Source organism: Peromyscus leucopus, chromosome 12 (genome assembly GCF_004664715.2).
Source record: "Peromyscus leucopus breed LL Stock chromosome 12, UCI_PerLeu_2.1, whole genome shotgun sequence".
Lineage (NCBI taxonomy): Eukaryota > Metazoa > Chordata > Mammalia > Rodentia > Cricetidae > Peromyscus > Peromyscus leucopus.
Window position 1 is genome coordinate 80,297,398 of NC_051073.1, and position 20,652 is coordinate 80,318,049.

The 20,652-nt window shown below is 42.2% G+C and overlaps 1 protein-coding gene across 2 annotated transcripts in view; it reads right to left on the reverse strand.

The window, feature by feature from the left end:
- The window catches only part of Mapk1 (mitogen-activated protein kinase 1), a 61,723-nt gene that overhangs the window by 40,082 nt on the left and 989 nt on the right, over positions 1–20,652 (reverse strand). The gene's annotated exons all lie outside the window — the stretch shown is intronic.

Below are 20,652 nucleotides of genomic sequence, written 5' to 3' on the forward strand. Positions count from 1 at the left end.
GCAGTCTATCCTTTCACTGCATTAGGGCCTCCAGCCCCGGGAGGATGGGTACACCTACTGGATTCTGGGACTTTCCACTGGGAGCCAGCCATGTTGGGACAGCTGGATCACAACCTGTAAGCCATTCTAATAAATCCCGTGTGCGTGAGACTGAGTGAGTGAGTGAGTGAGATAGATAGAGATAGACAGAGAGAGAGAAACAGAGAGAGAGAGAGAGAGAGACATTGATTTTCATTCAACCAGTTCTCTTTCTCTAGAGAACCCTAATAACACACCACCTAAATGCCCATGCACTGGACAGAAGCTGAATACATTACTGTGAATTCATGTGTGGCGTATCCCGCAGCTGGCAAACGAATGAGGAAGACTTAATGAAGCTTGCTTCTACTTTGTATCTTCTCATAATAACTAAATAGAGGTTAATACCCTTTCTTTCTTTCTTTCTTTCTTTCTTTCTTTCTTTCTTTCTTTCTTTCTCTCTCTCCCTCCCTCCTTCTTCTTCCTCTCAATACCCTATTTCTTTTCTTTCTTCTTTTTTTTTTCCTTGGTTTTTTGAGACAGGGTTTCTCTGTGTAGCTTTGCACCTTTTCCTGGAACTCACTCTGTAGACCAGGCTGGCCTCGAACTCACAGAGATCCGCCAGGCTCTGCCTCTTGAGTGCTGGGATTAAAGGCATGCGCCACCACCGCCTGGCTTAATACCCTGTTTCTAATAGATAAATGGCCTAATTATTTGAATATAGTTCAAATACTAGATAAAAACATAAAACTTACTAAAAGATTTAGCTTTACAAATAAATAACCCCCAATAAGGCAATCCTAACTACCTGATCCTATCAAACTCTTAAAAAAAGGGGGGGGGGCTCATATACACACATATAATCTAGGCTCGTCTCAACTTCTACATAGCCAAGGATGACTTGAACTTCTAATCCTCCTGCCTTGACATCTTGAGTGTAGGAATTACAGCTGTGTAGCATAGTGTCCAGTTTATACAATGTGAAAAGATTGAACCTGGTGCTTTGTACATTCAGGGTAAGCACTCTACCAACCCAGCTCTGACCTCAGACATTTATTTAAAAGTAAAAGAAAACATATCAAGGGGGAATAAGGAAGCACAAAGATATTGCTAAAAGGCTTAAGCATCATAAATGCAATCTATGTATGTAGGGCAATCTAGTCACACACTATAAATACTACTTTTTATTTGACCTGGACATTCCATTTCAGAGTAGACTCAGGGAGAGCTGTTGTACTAAGAAACGTTTATAACTGCATCATTTAAAAGTATCCAAGCAGTTGGGTATAGCATCTGACGCCTTTAATCCTAGCACTGGGAGGCAGAGGCAGGAGGATCTCTGAGTTGGAGGCCGGTCTGGTCTACAGGGCGAGTTCTAGGACAGCCAGGGATTTGCAGAGAAACCCTGTCTCAGAAAAACCAAAACAACAAAAAATAGTGGAGCAACAGGAAAGTCAAACAAATGAGGGGCAGTCAGTTTATTTTAAATAAAATTTAACTGTAGGTTGCGGGTACATGTCATAGGTAACTCATAGATATTTGAAAGTTAGTAGCACACAATCATATAGTGTAAGCAGTACACAGGGTTAAAAACAACAAAAATAAAATACCAACCAACCAACCAACCAACCAAGGGGCTAGTTAAGATGGCTCAGCGGACAAAGGTGCTCGCTGGCAAACCAACCCTAAAGACCTGAGTTCAATCCCAGGGCCCCACATGGTAGAAGGAGAGAAGAGTATCCCAAGCTCTACCTTCACTTCCCACCCCACATGGTGAGTAAATAAAGAAAATCAACACCAACAATTAGTAAATTAAAAACTAAATGGACTAAGTAAAATAAAGTAAAAACAAGTAAAGAAACTTAACACCACCAGTCTAACCATACTGAGGTCAGTTACTTCAGCCTGAAGTGAGCAGGGAAAACAACAAACGGGGACCTAAAAGAGACGAGTTGAAGCAAGAACTGCCTTAGACTGCAGTGCTATCAGCACTGTGTGCAACAGGACAGCGCTGTGTGTGACACAGTGGCACCCAAGAACTAAGAATGAAGCTGGGTATGGTGGCCCAGGCATTTAATCCCGTCCCTCTAGGAGGTAGACAGGTGGTTCTCTACTGAGTTCAAGGCCAGCCTGGCCTACATGGTGAACTGCAAGGCCAGACAAGGCTATAATAGTGAGACCATGCCTTAAAAAACAAAAAAAGAAAGCACAACAATCAGCCAGGTTAATGGCTGTTGCGTAGCAGTTTCCTTGAGATTGTAACACTGCATCCTGTAGGGAAGCTCCTTGGACAGGAAGGTAAACAGCTCAAGGGAACTTTAAGAAGTCACTGAAACTGACCAGATTCTCCAGGCCCCTCCTCACCAGAGTAAGATATAAAGGTGAGGGTCCGGGTTGGGGATTTAGCTCAGTGGTAGAGCGCTTGCCTTGCAAGCTCAAGGCCCTTCGGTCCTCAGCTCTGGGGAAAAATAAAAAATTAGAGTCCTTGTGAGGCTAGTGAACAGAGCTCCAAAGAAATCTCTGAGACAAGATCAGCTGCCTGGAAGACACAGAAACTTGCCAGCTACCTGGAAGACATTTAGACCAGCTGAGGCACCTGGTCTCCAACCTGATTGAGCTGCCTGCAGGCTGTACAGTGTGCTCCAGGTTCCTAGGTTTGTGAACTGTCATCTGTATTGGAATGGACTTTGGTGGTGCAGCTGTCTTTGAGTTATCTCTGCTCCTGTAAGCAACCCCTCACCCATATTCCTGTAAGTAGCCCCCCAATAGAACTCATTGGTTCACCCAGTTGGATTTTTGAGGTGAGTAATATGTATCTTTCATCTCCTCAGGAAAAGTTTTGCCATACAATGGTGGCCCATTCCTATAATCCCAGCACTCTTGGCAGTGGAAGTAGTTCAAGGTCATCCTCAGCTACAAAGTATACTGCAACCTAAGCTAGCCTGAGCTATATATGATGCCCTGTCTCAACATAACCCTCACCTACCCCTCCAACCAACCAAAACTATCATAAAGGGTCACTCACAGACTTTGAAAAGAACAGAGGTATCTCATGGAAAGATGTGGAGGCAACTTTTTATAAAGGAAATTGCTTTTATCATGAAATGCTCCAGGAAAAAAAGAAAAAAGAGATACTTGCCTTACATAGAGGAAAAAGGAGTTAAGAAAAAATACGCACTCAAAAAGATCAAAATGGAGACAGACTGTACGTATAGGGAGTGTGCATGGTTCAACTGAGAGAATGGGTAATGTTGGTGGAGACGTGGTTACAGCAAGAAGCAAGTTCAGGTGGAACAGTACAGATCATCCCTGAGAGATGACAAAAGGTAGGATGATCTGGGAAAGTTCAAGACTAGATCAACAGGCTGGAAGGATGGTTCAGTGTTTAAGAGCACTGAATGTTCTTCCAGAGGACCCCAGCTGGACTCCCAGCACTCACATGGTGCCTCATAACTATCTGTAACTCCAGTCTCAGGGGATCTGACACTGTCTCACCTCCAAAGGTACTGCACATATGTGGTACACAGACATATACGCAGGTAAAACACCCATAAACATAAAAGTCAAATGAAAAAATTAGGAAACTATTTTACTATACAGGTAATATGTACTGAAAGGTCATTTTCATACAAGGGTATGTTATATGATGTTAAGCAAACTCCACACCCTACCCTCTGCCTCCTCCTTCCTTCCCCTTCCCACTGGTCACGTTTCCTTCTCCAGACATTTCTGCTTTGCTTCTACTTTCATGTCAATATACAATGCATGACTGGATGGTCTGCAGAAAATTAAGAACCACAAATGATTAAAAAAAAAAAACCCTCATTTGGGAATGGCTTAATTTGCTTAATAATTATCTCCAGTTGCATTTAAAAGGGAATTCTGACACAGGCTACAGCATGGATAAATAAATGAGGAGATTAAGACAAAGAAAAATGAAGTCAAGTCAGTCATAAAAAGCCAAATTCATATAAAGCAGAATGACAATTGCCAGGGACTAAAGAAAGAGAGGAATGGAGAGTAGTGTTTTAATGGGTATATGGTTTCAGCTTTGCAAAAGGAAGGACATTCTGGAGATTGATTATATAAATATACTCAAATTACCAAACAATATACTTAATAGTTAAGATGCCAAGACATCAGTTTTTTTTTTAAGATATATTATTTTATGTGTATCTGTGCACCATATGCCAGAAGGTATTGGTTGTAGTATTAAGGCAACTCCACGTAGTTAAAAGGGAGGTTTATTTTGTGGGGTAACTTATAAGTAAAGGGATAGGTTACAGGGTCTGGGAAAGGTGTAGTTTAGTCCAGCAGTGTTCTCTGGAAAACTCTGCTCGGTCTACTTCCAGCTTCCAGGAACCAAGAAAGGCGGCAAATCCGGATCTCGGGTCTTAAGGGCTCCTGTCTCAGCCTCGCCTTGTAGGTGTGACAGTTACCAAAGCCTCAATGGGGTTAGTACTTCCAGGTCAAAGCTGTAATAGCTACCCACTACAAGAAGGGGGCACCAGATCCCCTAAAATTGGAATTACAGATGGTTGTGAACCACCATGTAGGTGCTAGGAATTGAATCCAGGTCCTTTGGAAGAGTAGTCAGTGCTATTTAAGAGCTGAGCCATCATCACTCCAGCCCTGCCAGATTTGAGTTCAAGGTCAGCTTGGGCTACAAAGTCAGACCTTATTTCAAAAGAGTAGGAAAAAGATGATGGTTCCCGCCCACTCCCAAGACAGGGTACCTCTGTGTAGCCATGGCTCTCCTGGAACTCAGGCTGGCTTCAAATTCAGAGATTGCCTGTCTCTGCCTCCCAAGTGCTGGGACTAAAGGTATGTGCTACCACTGCCCAGCCAAACTAGTGAAATTTCAATGTCTTTTACAACAGTTTTTTAAAAGCCTTCATGAAGTTACCTATGTTCATAAACATTAATTAGACTACACACCAGTCATTTGCTTTCATGTCTAGCCCTAATCTCAAGACATAGTAATTTAGCTGATGCAATCATTTCCATACTTAAAAGGTATAAATATATCTCACCCAGGAGAAAAGAGGCTAAGGTTACAGCAGTAAATGCTTGCAATCCCATCATTCAGGAGAGATCCAGGTCATCTTGGGCTACTGTATAAGAAAGACTGTCTCAAACACAGTCTCTAAGTCACCCAGTGTTGAAGACCAGAACTGTGATTCCCAAAGTGGTGTCATAAAAACAATACATAAGACATATTTCCTGCTTGAAGAAGGTTGCAAAGAAATGAACAGAAGTATCAGGACACCTCAAGGCACGATCACTAACACTGTCATACTTCCTTGAGGATTGTCTATCATGCATGCATTAGCTGTTGGAGATGAAACAAGAACAAACAGGTAAGGAACTTACAAGAAGATACGTGGTTCATCTCCAGCTGACTTGCAAGCATATCACAGCTTCTTCACACCAATCCCTCATGCAATTGTGACAGACACTCAACTGAATTTCTCTTACATACACTCAGTTTGACCAGATTTTAGTGTACACTGAAGCCCCAGGCAAAAGACCCACACCCATGTTTAAACATTACAAGGCTGTTTAGAACTTTGTGATCCTAGGGTTGTTTGGGCATGGCTCAAACATGTTGGTAAAGTGTTTGCTATGCAAGCCTGAGGACCCACTCCATGTAAAAAGGGCAGGGGCAGCAGTGAACACCTGCTATCCAAGCAACAGAGACATAGGATCCCTGAGGCTTACTGGCTAGCCAGTCTAGCTGGATTAGTTAGCTACAGGTTTAGTGAGAGACCCTGTCTCAAAACTAAAATGGAGAGCCATAGAGGAGGACACACAATGTTGACTTCTGGCCTCCACAGGCACATACATAGGCACACACAAATCCACAGCTAAGAATTCACTAGAGAGCATCTAAAACCTAAGACAGAGATTTTCCCACTTTGCTGAAACCTGTCTAGCTGATGTTCACACTGTATATTTGGAAAACACCGTGATGTGGGCCAGGGAGGTGGCTGTGCTAGTAAATATATTTGCTCCCTAACCCAATGACCTGAGTTTGCACCCCAGAGCCCATATGGTAAAAGGAAAGAACCAACTCCCACAAATTGTCTTCTGACCTCTATACACATACCATTGTATGCATGCACCCACACATGTATACACCTAAAATTTAAAGTGCACTGAGTTATGATTTCCTTTTGTTCTGTAACTATAAAAACCATGAAATGTTTCCACATTGGAACAGTAACCTGCATCTGTGTTCCTGGGCCAAGGACATTCATATTTAACCCAAGAATAAACTGTTACTTCCTGTGAGGTGAGTGTTCTGTGTCCACAGCAGTAGTGTATCTTCCCCCACAGAACTTTCTTTTCTGTACCTAAGGGGGAAAGAGCTCATCTGTTCTTCCCACCAGTAATCTTGTAGTGTACAGATGTCCATCAAACCATGGAGGCTCAGTAGAGGACAGAGGCCTGGTTCCTGCTGCCCACAGTTACCCTTCCTCTAATACTGTCAAGGTAGCCAACAAAAAATTAAAGAGATTTCTTCATTTGGTACAAACAGCTCTTATAAATGTTTTATCTCTCACTGATGAACTACTCAAATGAAAGTTCCTTTACTTTAGTCTTAATTATAGCTCAAAGGCCGTTAAGTTTTTTAATCACTATGACAAATACCCAAGAGAAACACGAAGGAGAGACTTACATTAGCTCAGTTTGAATTCCAGTCCAGATCAGAAGTTCTGCTCCAGGTCCCTGTGACGGTGGGGGAGGGAGCAAACAAGTGACCGTGACAGTAGGGGTTGCATCGCAGCCCCCTTGTAGATCCCCCTACTCCATCCAAGTCACCAACCCCTGGATGGTGCTGTACACATGCAGGTGTGGATCTACCTCTTCCCTAACTCTCCTTGAAATGGCAGGCATTCAAAAACCTCACAAAAACACCTAGGGGTGTGTTTTACTCATTTCAATCTCAATTCAATCAAGGTGATGACAATAAGGATTAACCATTACAAACAAGCAAGCAAACAAAAACAAAGACGTTAATCATCACAAATGCTGACTGAGACGCCTGCATGCACGCACATTCCCTGTTTGCATTTCATCCTCTACAACTGTGTAACAGAGATAATCGTCTTCCCTACTCATGAAGAGGGTTGAGGTAAGAGCAATGAAGAAGAAACAAAAAGTACAAAATCATAAGACATTTCATATCACTATACTTTCATATGACATCTTTTATTATCTCCAAGTACACACTCAGGTCTTGTTTTGTGCATATAAGCAATATCAAGTTTGGCACTCGCCACAGAACACAAAGACACACTCTTTTTATTTTCCCTATTGAATGCTCACCTGGAAAACTGGTATTCTTCAGGGCAACTAGGGCATCTGGGGTCACTCTAGAAGTAAAGGCCACAGCAATCAAAGCTGCCAGATAAACTTGGGTTTTCAAGAAATCTATTAGCGCAGAGGCGGAAACACTCAGACACAGACTTTTTTTCTAAAGCTCCTGAAGTGTGCTTTACTCATTTCCTAGGTGTTTCTCGATGTAATCAACTTTCTTTTCTGGGCAGGTGAAGGGGCTCAGCAGGTGAAAATACTTGCTGCACAAGCTAACAACCAGAGTTTGCTCACTCAACTCTATTGGAAAGAAAGAATTCACACCAAGGATTGTCCTCTGACCCCTACACACAGCTAATTTTTAAAAAAGAGATTATTTCTTCTGGTCCTAGTGCTAAGGTGACAGAAACAGTCACCGAAGTACATCTGAGCCTAAGAACCTTAATAAATACCTCTGACTTGCAGATGTATAGAAGGCTGTACCCTTAGGAGCAATGATAAAAATCGCAAGTAGACAAAACTGTATGAAAACTGCAACCAAGCTTTAAATCAGTTCAATCTCCGACTGGACTAAGGTGATGTTATTTCTCACTCTATCTGCCTGTCAGAGGCTCAAGTAAACCTCTGGAGGAAGAGAATGTCATCCAGGGCCTCCATAAATTTCATACACGGTTATCTAGCATTCACCTAATTATCAATCACACAAAGAAACAAGGCAAGAAGGACAGTAGAAACATCTACCGAGGATTCATTACAGGTGAACTTTTAAATAGCTGTGACTGATATGCTTAATAGACAAAATGATCAATTCCACCTGAGAACTGAAATCTGTAACTATAACAAAAAGGATTCTATTAAGAGTAAGGAAAAGTAACTCAATCTAATTTGCTCTCCTCCACTTGCCCTACTGCTTAACTGTGCTCTGCTCACAGGGATAACTTAACCGCTGTCTCTTCTAGCAAGCAGGCTCAGTCCGCAAGGGAGGTCGGCCACTTTGTGTGGCTATGGGACCACTACACAGACTCAAACTCAAGAGTTCTTATGAGTTGCGGGCTGCAGGATACAATCTGTACAGTCTGCTGGTTACACAGACAAAAAACACAGAGAATTGTCCCTTCTGGGTGCTCTGAAGAGTCGTCTAGTTTAGCTGAGAAATACTTCATAGATGTAGATGGTGACACAGATGAAGGGTACTGGGGAAATGCTGTGCTGTGTGGTTTAACTTTGAGAAAGAGAAATCTGAAGTAAGAAGGGGTGATTGCAGTCATTTGTGCACAGATTGATTTTCTTAAGATCCAGGAACAGAAGTTGAAGTTCAGGAAGACACTGGAAGTCAGGGTTCAAAAGATTTAAGTTCTAATAGAAGGATTAAAAATTTTATTTACAATAGGATTAAAATTTTTATCTACAATAGAAGGATTAAAAATTTTATCTACAACAGAAAACGAAAAAAAATTTAATACTGAAGTGTTCTGATGTTTCAATACTGTAAACATACAGCTTAACCTTCTAGAAAGTATTTCATAAAGTTATCTGTTAGGATCTGTGTTAGTTAAGGTTTCTACTGTGGTGAAGAGACACCATGACCACAGCAACTCTTAAAAAGGAAAGCATTTAGTTGAGGTGGTAGCTTCCAGTCTCAGGAGTTCAGTCCATTATCCTCATGGCGGGCAGCACAACTGCATGCAGGCAGACACAGTGCTGAAGTAGCTGAGTCCTACATCTTGCAGGCAACAGGAAGTCAACTTAAGTGTCACATTGAGCAAAGCTGGAGCAAAAGAGACCTCAAAGCCCACCCCCACAGTGACACACTTCCTCCAACAAGACCACACCTACTCCAACAAGGCTACATCTTCTAATAGTGCCACTCCCTATGAGATTATAGGGGCCAATTACATTCATACTACCACAGGATCACAAGTCATTTTGTGTTTTTCGAAACTGATGGCTGCATGTAGAACTGTGTTGTACTATAGTACAACTGTTTAAGTTACATTTATTGGGTGACGTGTTGACACACACCTTTAATCTCAGCACTCTGAGTTTCAGGCCAGCCAGGACTATACAGTAAGTCCCTGTCTCAAAAAAAAAAAAAAAAAAAAAAGCAAAATAAAAACAAACAACCTCAAAACAAGAAAGCATTTTATTTATTTGGGGGAGGGGCACACGTGGAGGTCAGGGGTCAATTTGCAAGAACAAGGTCTTTCCTTCCACTATGTGGGTCTGAGGGATTGAACTCAGGCCAGTAGGCTCAGTGGCAAGTGCCTTAACTGCCGAGTATCTTACTGGCCTAACACAAAATATTTTCTAAACAAAGGTACAATTATAAATATGAAAATTCATTATTTAAAGCATGATACCCCTTAAGCAAAAGAAAGGAAAACAAAGCAAAGGGAATCAGAATGGAGACAATACTTGCACTATGCACACAGTGATGTGGTGGAGGGTGGGAACTCGGTCAAGCGACTGCTGCACAAGCAGAAGGACCTTAGTTTGATCTGCAGAAGCCATGGAAAAGCAAGGCACAGTGGTAGAAGCAGGAGCATCTGTGGTGCTTACTGGCCAGCAAGCCTAGCCAATCAGTGAGCCCCAGATATCAGTGACCGGTATAACTCTGCCTCAAAGAAATGAAGGTGGGCAGCTCCTGAGGAATTTCACCCAAGGTTGACCTCTGGACTGGAGCCCAACATGTGTGCAACACACACACACACACACACACACACACACACACACACACACACACACCACAAACAAACAACTTCACAGCAAGAAGTGGCAAAACCAAGTGTGGCTGAGTAGAACTGCATGTCGTCTGGTGGGGGGTCTAGTCAAATCACACCCCTCTGGAAACCTGAAACCTATGCATTGCTAGTCACACAGCTGTTCTGTTCTTATGGTCATACACACATATTCACATTCTCGTGTAGATGAGAAATGTGTACACATTCACTAAACACATTTAAATGACCGGTGAAGCACCGTTAATTACAAACTGAGAATAGGCGGAGTGTGGTGGCCTGTGCCTTTAATCTCAGGCCATGGAAAGCAGAGGCAGGCAGGCAGACCTCTGATTTTGGGGCTAGTCTGGTCTACAAAGTGAATTCCAGGACAGCCAGAGCTATCTGATTTTGGGGCTAGTCTGGTCTACAAAGTGAATTCCAGGACAGCCAGAGCTACGTAGTGAGACCCTGTTTGGAACAACAACAACAACAAAAACCCAAACAAACAAACAAAAAATGAAACAGAGAATAAGGATTGGGAATGTAACTTAGTGTGGTGCTTGCCTAGCATTCAAGAAACCCTAAATTAATCCTCAGCACTGCACAATCTGGAATGATGACAACTGTCTTTTATCCCAACATTTAGAAGATAGAGGCAGGATGATCCAAAGAGCAAACTCGTTCTTGGCTACACAGAGAGTCTGAGACCAAGCTAGGTTACATAAAACCTTGTCTCAATACATTAATAAGAAAATAAATGGAGCTAAAAACTGGCAACAGACCAAAGGCGTATTCTCAGAATGAAAAAATGAGTTTGCCATATACTATTAACACTGTAGTGAAGATGAATCCTCAAACAGGAGCACCATGTTAATCAGGAAAAAGAAAAGACATAAAACATAAAAGAGGACATGTTACCTGATTCTATTTATATGAAGTACAAAACCAAATAAATCTGCTGTTAGATGCCAGTATGGAGGTTCTCTTAAGAGAGTAATGACTGAAAGGAAATTAAGAAGGACTTCTTTGGTGCTGGGGTTCAAACTTGATTTGGAAGTTATAATGGGTATGTTTAGTGGGTGAAAAATATACCACACTGCAATCATTTTTCTTTTTTTTTTTTTGAGATTTTACTTATTTTTATTTTGTGTGTGTTTGCTGATGTGTATCTATGCATCACATCTGTGATACAGCGTCAAAAAAGGGTGTATCAGCAGACCCCCTGGGGCCAGAGCTCCAGACTGTTAAAAGGGTGCTGGGAATTGAACTGAGTCCTCTAAAGGGCAGCCAGTGAGCCTTCTCTCCAGCCCCTGGAGCTGCAATCTTTGAAACAGCAGGTATTGTAGGAGCTGAAGAGATGACGCGGTGATTAAGACAACCGGCTGCTCTCTCTGGCAGAGGACAAGTTTGGTTCCCAGCAGCCCTCATCAGGTGACTCACAACTGCCTCTAACCAGAGCTCTACGGCCTCTGCACTCACTGTACCTGTGTCGTGACACATGTGGAGGTCACAGGAGAACTCTGGGTGGTCAGACCTCTTCTTCACCTTTACATGGTTCAGGGGTCACACTCAGGTCATCAGGCTTCTAAGTCTCTCAAGCTATAATCCCCAATAAGAGACAAGACTGTACCAACTTCAGAAGGGGACTGGTCAAGTGTGTCTATGCACACGGAGGCCAGAAGACAGTCTCAGGCTGAACAATCTCTTCAACCCCTAAAGTACCTATTTCATAAAACATGTATTTAATTTATTCTTTAAACAATGGATACATTTGAGTAAAAGTTCAAATTAAAATAACTTCAATAAATACAGGCATAAATAAATTTCTGGAAAAACAATATAGTAAAAAGAATCAGAAAGGGGCTACAGAGAGGCTCAGTGGTTAAGAGCACTTGAAGCTCTTACAGGGCTCAGGTTTGGTTCCCAGCACCCATATGGTGCCTCACAACTCCAGTTTGAAATCTGATGCCTTCTGACCTCAAAGGGTACTTACTGGGCATGCGTGTGTGTGGACGGATGGATGGATGGACGGATGGACACACATTGCACCCAGGATTAATTCCCAGCACCCACATAGCTGCTCCCAACTGTCTGTAACTCAAGAATCCAACACCCTCATACCAACACACATAAAAATAAGTAAATTTTAAAAAAACTTAAAAAAGAAAAAGTGAAAACATTCATATAACCATCCAGAAATAATTTTGAATATAAGTAGTTTCATACAAAAATCAAACTACCTGGAAAACCAAAAACCACCCAAGTCCAACCTGTTTTATAAGCAAATTCTATCAATCTTTTAAGAAATCAATACATTCTAACTTTACATAAATAGGAGAATAAGAGAAGGAACATGTCTCCTGCTCTCTGTAAACAAACGAGAAAAACAGTAACTAGTTGGCAATGCTGCTCAGTAGAAAAGAACTTGCCTAACAGGTACAAGGCCCTGGTTGTAATGTAACACACACATGTACAAGCACTATTATTTACTAGCAAACTTAAACCAGCACTGTAAAATAATGCATTGTGCATTTCTATAGCTGCAATTAAAAACAGTCAAAGGTGGGAATGCCAAAATGTTCAAAAATGTGCTAGGCGGTGGTGGTGGTGGTGGTGGTGGTGCACGCCTTTAATCCCAGCACTCAGGAGGCAGAGAGGCAAGTGAATGTGAAACTAGGCAAATTAAGACAGGTTTACAACTCGTCTATGGCTGTGGCAGATTCTGTGACACACCACTTTTCAGTTCCTACTGTAGGTTCCTGACTCAGAGCCTGCCCTGAGACTTCTCTGTTGCTGTGATAAAACACTGTGACCAAGACAGCTCAAGGAAGAGTTCACGGCGGCAGGCGGCAGGCACGATGGCCGGAACAGCAAGCTCAGAGTTCACATCGTGGACCACAAGCAGGAGAGAGAGGGCACCTTGGGAATGGCACCATGCTCTAAGTCCTGAAGGCCCACCTCCAGAGACATACTTCTCCCAACAAGGCCACACCTTCTAAACCTTCCCAAACAATGCCACCAACTGGAAACCAAGTGTTTAAATACACAAGTCTATGGAGAACACTTTCACTCAGACCACCACAGGGACCTTGGAGAATAATCTATTCCACTGACCTCCCTGCCCCCATAAACTTATTTATTTTACATCCTGGCCACAGTTTCCCCTCCCTCCTTTCTTCCTAGTCCACTGCTTCCATATTTCCTTTGTTCCCACCCCACAATCCACTCCTCCATTTCTGTTTCGAAAAGGGCAGGCCTCCCATGAGTATCCACAAAATATGGCATATCAAGTTGCAGTAAGACCGAGTACCTCCCATGTATAAGGCTGGGCAAGGTGACCAGGTATGAGGAGTAAGGTCCCAAAGGCCTGTTAAGAGTTGGATACGGTCCCTGTTCCCGCTGTAGGAGGACCAAGTTGCACAACTGTAACACATATGCAGAGTGCCTAGGTCATCCTGTGGACTCTCTAATGCTTTTAAAGTAACTGAATCCTTGCCTTATGCTGCTCGTCTTAATAATCACATGTGGAAGTTAACAGATGAATGAAAGGAAAACAAAAAAGCGGGGGAGGAGAAGGAAAGGGAGAAGAGAGAAGGAAAGTTGCTGTGGGATGATCCGTATGGCAAATGTGTTGCTCTGATTGGTTAATTAATAAAACACTGATTGGCCAGTAGCCAGGCAGGAAGTATAGGCGGGACTAACAGAGAAGAGAATTGAGGGAACAGGAAGGCAGAGGGAGAGACCTGCCAGCCACCGCCATGACAAGCAAGATGTAAGGTACTGGTAAGCCACGAGCCACGTGGCAACTTATAGATGAATAGAAATGGGTTAATTTAGATAGAAGAACCAGATAACAAGAAGCCTACCACGGCCATACAGTTTGTAAGTAATATAAGCGTCTGAATGATTATTTTATACGTGGGTTGTGGGACTGCGGGGCTTGGTGGGACCTGGAGAGAAGCTCTCAAGCTACAGAAAGTGGTGTTGCTCAATAGGGAGGAAAATGTTGAATCTGAGATTTTCCATGAGGTAAGGCCCTGAAGGCCCTTGGAAAGGCGGCAGTTTGAAAACACCCGACAGAACACATCCTTTCTTTCCCCCGTCAATGAACAGGACCCTCTAACTTTGTTGTTCATAGCTTTCTTTTAGTGGTTCTGCTCACAGTTCATAAAGCCTGGAGGCACAATCCTCCTGGCACCTCTCTCCTTGCAGAGTGGGCCATTTCAAAGCTCAGGCAGTCAGTCTTCACCAGTGGACCAGAAGCAATGAAGCTGCTGGACATGTTTTTAGGCATCTCTCAGTGGGACTCCAAAGTGAGAAGGGAGTCAAGAAGAGAACTCAGCAAACACATTCAAGAACATGTTTTCAAAGACTTATTTTGTGTATTTGTGCGAGAGGACACACGGGTGGAGGTGAGCGGACCCAAAGGGCCGGTCCTCTTTGAAGTAGGGTCTTTTATCTGCCACTGTGCTGCATGCTCTAGGTTAGCTGGCCCATGAGCTTCTGAGGTCATCTTTTGTCTCCACCTCCCATCTCATGCATGTTCAGTGTGCTCTAATTACAAACATATGTCACCATGTTTGGCTTTTACATGGGTTCCAAAGATCCAAATTGAGGTCATCGGTCTTGCAAAAAACTTTACCCACTGAGACCTCTTCCTACCCTTCAACTGTCCCATCCCCCTCCCCCTATTTTTCTTTTCTCAATTTTTTTTTATTGAGACAAGGTCTCACTATGTAGACAAGGTTGACTTTGAACTCAAGAGTTGCTTGCCTCTGCTTCCCAGTGCTGAATTAAAGGTGTGGGCTACCATGCCCAGCTTCAACTGTTTTTTTTTTTTTTTCTTTGTTTGTTTTTTAATTAATAAGTAGATACAGTTGCTGGGGAAACTTGGATGCTTTTCATTAGAACCTATATAATACCTAAGAACTGAAAACAATCCAAGTAAATTCACATAACAGTTAACAACTACCAGGAATACCTTAGGGACTATATCCAAAAGTTCATAACCTGGACTGTTGAGAAACACTGTATTTCTTTTCTTTTCTTTTCTTTTTTTTTTAAAGATTTATTTATTTATTATGTATACAATGTTCTGTCTGCATGTATCCCTTCAGGCCAGAAGAGGGAGCCAGATCTCATTACAGATGGCTGTGAGCCACCATGTGGTTGCTGGGAATTGAACTCAGGACCTCTGGAAGAACAGCCAGTGTTCTTAACCTCTGAGCCATCTCTCCAGCCCCGAAACACTGTATTTCTGATGTTTGTGTGACATTTTCTAGGCTCTAAATATGATCTAAGACTTATTAGTTTAGCAACCAAATCTGAGTTTCTGAATCCCAAGCTGGGTGTGGTGGCACACCCTATAAACCTAGCACTTGTGCCAGAGACCAGGAGTCCAAGATCACCCCCAGTCACAGACTGAGCCAGTTACAGCTGGAGCCCCTAGACCCTTTCTCAGAACACACACACCAGAGATAAGAGCACGAGTCGACACAGCAGGCAGAAGACACAAACTTCATGAGGAACGGCAGAAAAGGCCATCATCCTTTGATGAGTTCCAGTCGTCTACAACCCCAAGTTCAAACTCCCAGCTTTCACACAACCATATCTTTCTCCCCGAGGTGTCCTTTACTCTAGCTGTGGCACTCTGTGGTTTTCCCGACCACATAGGCTATTTTCATCCTGCTGTGCCTTTGCATGTATTATTTCTCTGCCTAGAAAGCATTTTTAAAGGTAAACTACTCATACATCAACACTAAGTTAACATCTGAAAGGCCTTCCATTACCCAGCACTCCATGCATCCCTCCTTTACAGCACTGGCAGTCTGTTACTGCCCAGTACATCCTATTCAGACAAAGTTACCACCATGCAGGAACCAAGTGAACCCTGTGTTTGATAAGCTCTTCCTGAGCAATGATTTTATATATATCAACAGTTTTAAGGAAGGCTAAAATGAGATGCAAGAAAAAGTAAATAATATTTCTGTTACTGAAGCCATTTATTTCCCCAATTTCATCCTCCCTCGCTCCCTCTTTGTTTTCGACACTGGAGACGAACCCCAGGGAATGCTAAGCCAGCACCACCACTGACTCCCAGTGCCCTACCCTAACTCTATAATCTTCTGAATGAGACAGAATGGGTTGTGTGCCACGTTCCAGGCCCAAGCCTTTTACCACTGAGATACACTCCCAGCGTCCATCAAGTCAGAGACATACTCCTAGCTATGTCCTAGAGCAAGGCACCTAATACTCCCAAATCACCTCACAGAAAAGAAAAGAAAACCTAATCACTTTTGCAATTGCTTGAGGGTTAGATTTGATACATACTTCTTAAAACACACACCCCAAAACAAAGTGCAGAGTAAGTGACATGTAAGTGAATACTTTAATCACCAAATCTTAAAAGAACAAAATACTGTACTACCAGGAAAAGGAACACAATAGCATTTCGACAGGAACCACCTTTTAATTTTAGAGTGGAGAATACGGTAACTTGTCTTCAGCTGCGTTCTTTTCTCGCTCCCTGTAGTAACCCTTTAGTGACCACCATGTCCTCGGGTTCCTGTGACAGCATGTCTCTGGTTTCCTGGTCCCTTTCACCACAGTTCCTGTCCTCTCTGTGGCTGGCCTTTGATTGACACCTCGAGGCAGATTATCTCCCTGTCTCAGTTCTCAGGTGTTTTCTCATCACTTTCAATAGCCTGACCTTAAATTAAGAATTCCCCAAGCCCTCTGTCACATACAGAAACAGTATTTCAAAATTAAAACTTACCCAGGGCTGGAGAGGTAGCTCAGGGCTTAGGGGTGCTGGCTCCCTACAAAGAACCCCAGTTCAGTTTCCAGTACCCACATCAAGTGGCTCACAGAGCCTCTTTACTCCCTCTTTCGGCCTCCAAGGAGACACACACACACACACACCCATATAAATTGAAATAATTTTTTTTTTTTAAATTGAACTTAGTCGGGCTGGAGAGATGGCTCAGAGGTTAAGAACACTGACTGCTCTTCCAGAGTTCTTGAGTTCAATTCCCAGTACCCACATGGTGGCTAATAACCATCTTTAATGAGATCTGGCACCCTCCTCTGTGTACATAATAAATAAATAAAATCTTAAAAAAAATTGAACTTAGTCATTTTGGTCGACAACCAAGTACACAGCTTCCAATTCTTCCTTCTCGTCTCTGCCATTCTTCTATACAAGTTCACCAATTCTCAGGTTTCTCTGCTTTGCAGCCACACTTTTATTCCTCCTGCTCTACCTCAGTGGTTCTTACTCATACTGGGGACCATGAACCCCTCTGAAAATCTACTGGATATTATACTAAAAGATGTTGAACATGCGTGCTGACAATGTTAAGAAACCGATGCCTCAAATAGTAATCTGTGCTCCTCCACTCATGATTTTAACTATCACTCACTGTATACAAAGTTCTCTTTCTTAAAGATTGATGTTTTCTATGTTTTGTCTGCTTCTATGTTTGTGCATCATGTGCATGCCTGGTATCTGTGTAGCCAGAAGAGGTCAGATCCCTTAGAACTGGAGTTAAGGGCTACCATGTGGGTTCTGGGAATTGAACCCAAGCCCTCTGTAAGAAGAACAAATACTCTTCCAGCCTCTGTATACAAACCTGCATCATTAGTTCCTGCTCCCTTGTTACAAACTTCAAGATGCTTTCTGTATTGCCATTAGTGGTCTACAAACTCAATAAGCCGACACGGAAATCACTATTCTCCTTGGTAAAGCCACTGTGCCTACCGTACGCCCTCTTGGATTAGGGCCCCAATACTAAGCCTTGTCTCACATTAGCTCAGCAATCTTCAAACTCATGTCCATCTTTCTTCGATTCTTATCTTTCAACTACCACTGCTTTGCTTCTGCCCTTCCTTTGTTAAGTCTCTTATCACTTCCGCAAGAGCTACTCTGACTAATTCTGTCTGCTTAAGATTCCTCACCTCCACTGACACTGAATGCTACACCTTGAGATGACCACAATGGCCTGATTTCTGTATCACCACCAAAATTTAAATTTGATCATGACTGACTCTCAAAGACATCAGTGCTTTCTTTCCCATTCAACAAATAAAATCACTTACTTTTGCCATTATGGAGTCCTCTACAGTTTCCACCTAAGTACTTTTCTAAGATTAGATTCAACAGCTCAGGCTGTTACTTGTCCCTATTATCTGACAATCAAAATCACACCCACTCTTAAACGCCCAACTCAAAATCCAGTCTTATATTCTTTTGAAATCATTTTTAATTATGTATATTCATATGCACGCATATATGTGCATGCACACAGGTACCCAACAAGAGGTCAGAGGCATCAAATTACTTGGAGCTGGAGTTACTGGCGGTCAGGAACTGAATTCTAGTAGAAACCCTCAAGTGCTGAGCACCCACCACACTTTATCTTTTTGTCTTCTACACGATAATTAGGAAGGGGAACCTAAACAAAATAGTCACAATTTCCAACGAACTGCTTTAGGGAAAATCCTGTTAAAGAATAGCTGAAAATCCCTCATTTTTAATGACTTTAAAAATTATTTTTTTAAGCCGGGCGTTGGTGGCGCACGCCTTTAATCCCAGCACTCGGGAGGCAGAGCCAGGCGGATCTCTGTGAGTTCGAGGCCAGCCTGGGCTACCAAGTGAGCTCCAGGAAAGGCGCAAAGCTACACAGAGAAACCCTGTCTCGAAAAAACCAAAAAAAAAAAAAAAAAAAAAAAAAAAAAATTATTTTTTTACTCTGTATGTATGTATGTATGTTTACCTACTGAGTTTCCTTTTTTTTGTTTTGTTTTTTTCGAGACAGGGTTTCTCTGTGTTGTTTTGGTGTCTGTCCTGGATCTTGCTCTGTAGACCAGGCTGGCCTCAAACTCAGAGAGCCACCTGGCTCTGCCTCCTAAGTGCTGGGATGAAAGGCATGCATCACCACTGCCCGGCACCCATTGAGTTTTCTATGCACATGTGTGCAGATGCTAGGATCTGAAGGTTCTCTTAACCACTAAGCCATCTCTCCAGCTTTTTAAAGAAGACAACTATTCAAGCAGACATTTAAGCCAAGATACCCTCTATAATTAAGAATATTCTATAAATACTAAGTTATGTTATCAACCTGGAGATAAAAGGATGGACCCAGGATTCAAATTCCAATTACATCTGAATTTTTCTTAAAATTAAAATTTGTATTTTTAAATTTATTTCATGCATATAGGTGCTTTGCTCAAATCTATGTCTAAGAGAACATCTGATCCTCTGAAACTGGAGTTACAGTTGTAAGCTGCCAAGTGGGTGCTGGGAATCAAACCCAGAGCAGCAAGTGCTCTCAACTGCTGAGTCATCCCTCCAGCCCCTAAAATTTGAATTTTAAAGAGAGCTTTGCACAGCAGCTGGAAACTTAAAAGGTCAAGCAACTCCAGAGCAGCAATAGCACCAGGATCTAAAGAATCCATCTTATCAGACAGAGGTGGGAGGAGTCGTCCAACTGACATACATTTCTTGTCCCTATTTAAAGTCAGCCAATTTTTAAAGTAAATGAGACTAGGACAGGCAATCTTTGAGTATCTATAATAAGAGTTACTGGCATGTTTACCAGCAGGTGCAAGAGCAGTAATACAGATGCAAGACAGATGTGATGTAGGAAGTATTTGTTCTCCATTCCTTTATAAGGTCTTTAACTGTGACCTAATTTAATTTCTCTTTTGACTCCCAAGACCAGTTCACTTTTATCTTCACAGTTGTACATTATGAAATATTTTGTTCATGGAAAAATGTAACTATTCATGAGTCTTTTTAAAAAGAATGTTAATTATTCTATCTAGTGAAGACACTTGGTGAAAAATACATCTTTCCTGGCATTTCTAAAATTATGACCATTCGAATTTGAATGCATTTCTGAAATAGACTTGTTCACCAGGAAAATATGCCAAAGTACCGAGATTATTAATAACATCAAGGAAAGGCGTGTGTAATGACTGAAAAGCTGCAGCATTTGAAACAGGACATGTCTATAATCAAAGCCTGATTCTAGTTTTGCGCCCTTGGAAACGGACTTTCTTTCAATACCTTATCTGAAAGAGGATCTTTTTTCCCTCAAGATGGCTAGCCAGGTAAAATTATACTATGCAGAGTATCTCAGAGATCTTCAATAAATTTGTTTACTTTATTTGGCACAAAAAACACAAATTTAGGGATAAGAAAATTTACTTCCCCACGTTTTCTCCACCCCACACCCCACCCCCACCCCCCGCCCCGGAGCTGAGGACCGAACTGAGCTAAATCCCCAACCCTCCAAGTTTTCAACGTACAAAACACAACTAGCTTGTTCTAATAAAAACAATGTACCTATCGTTCCGCAATCAGGTGAGAAATCCTGCAAGTGACCATACAAGAACTATTAGGGCTGTATATATACTGAACACTAAAATGTGAAGAAGAAATGGCCGCAGTAAATTGGGCTAAAACGTCTGGATACATTTACAGTGTTAAGAAAGCGCTCTTGATGGTAACGAAGGAGAAATTTAAAGTCAAATTAGGCCCAATTCCCAATACAGCTTAATAACTCTAATAACTCTAAGAGTGATGCTGGTT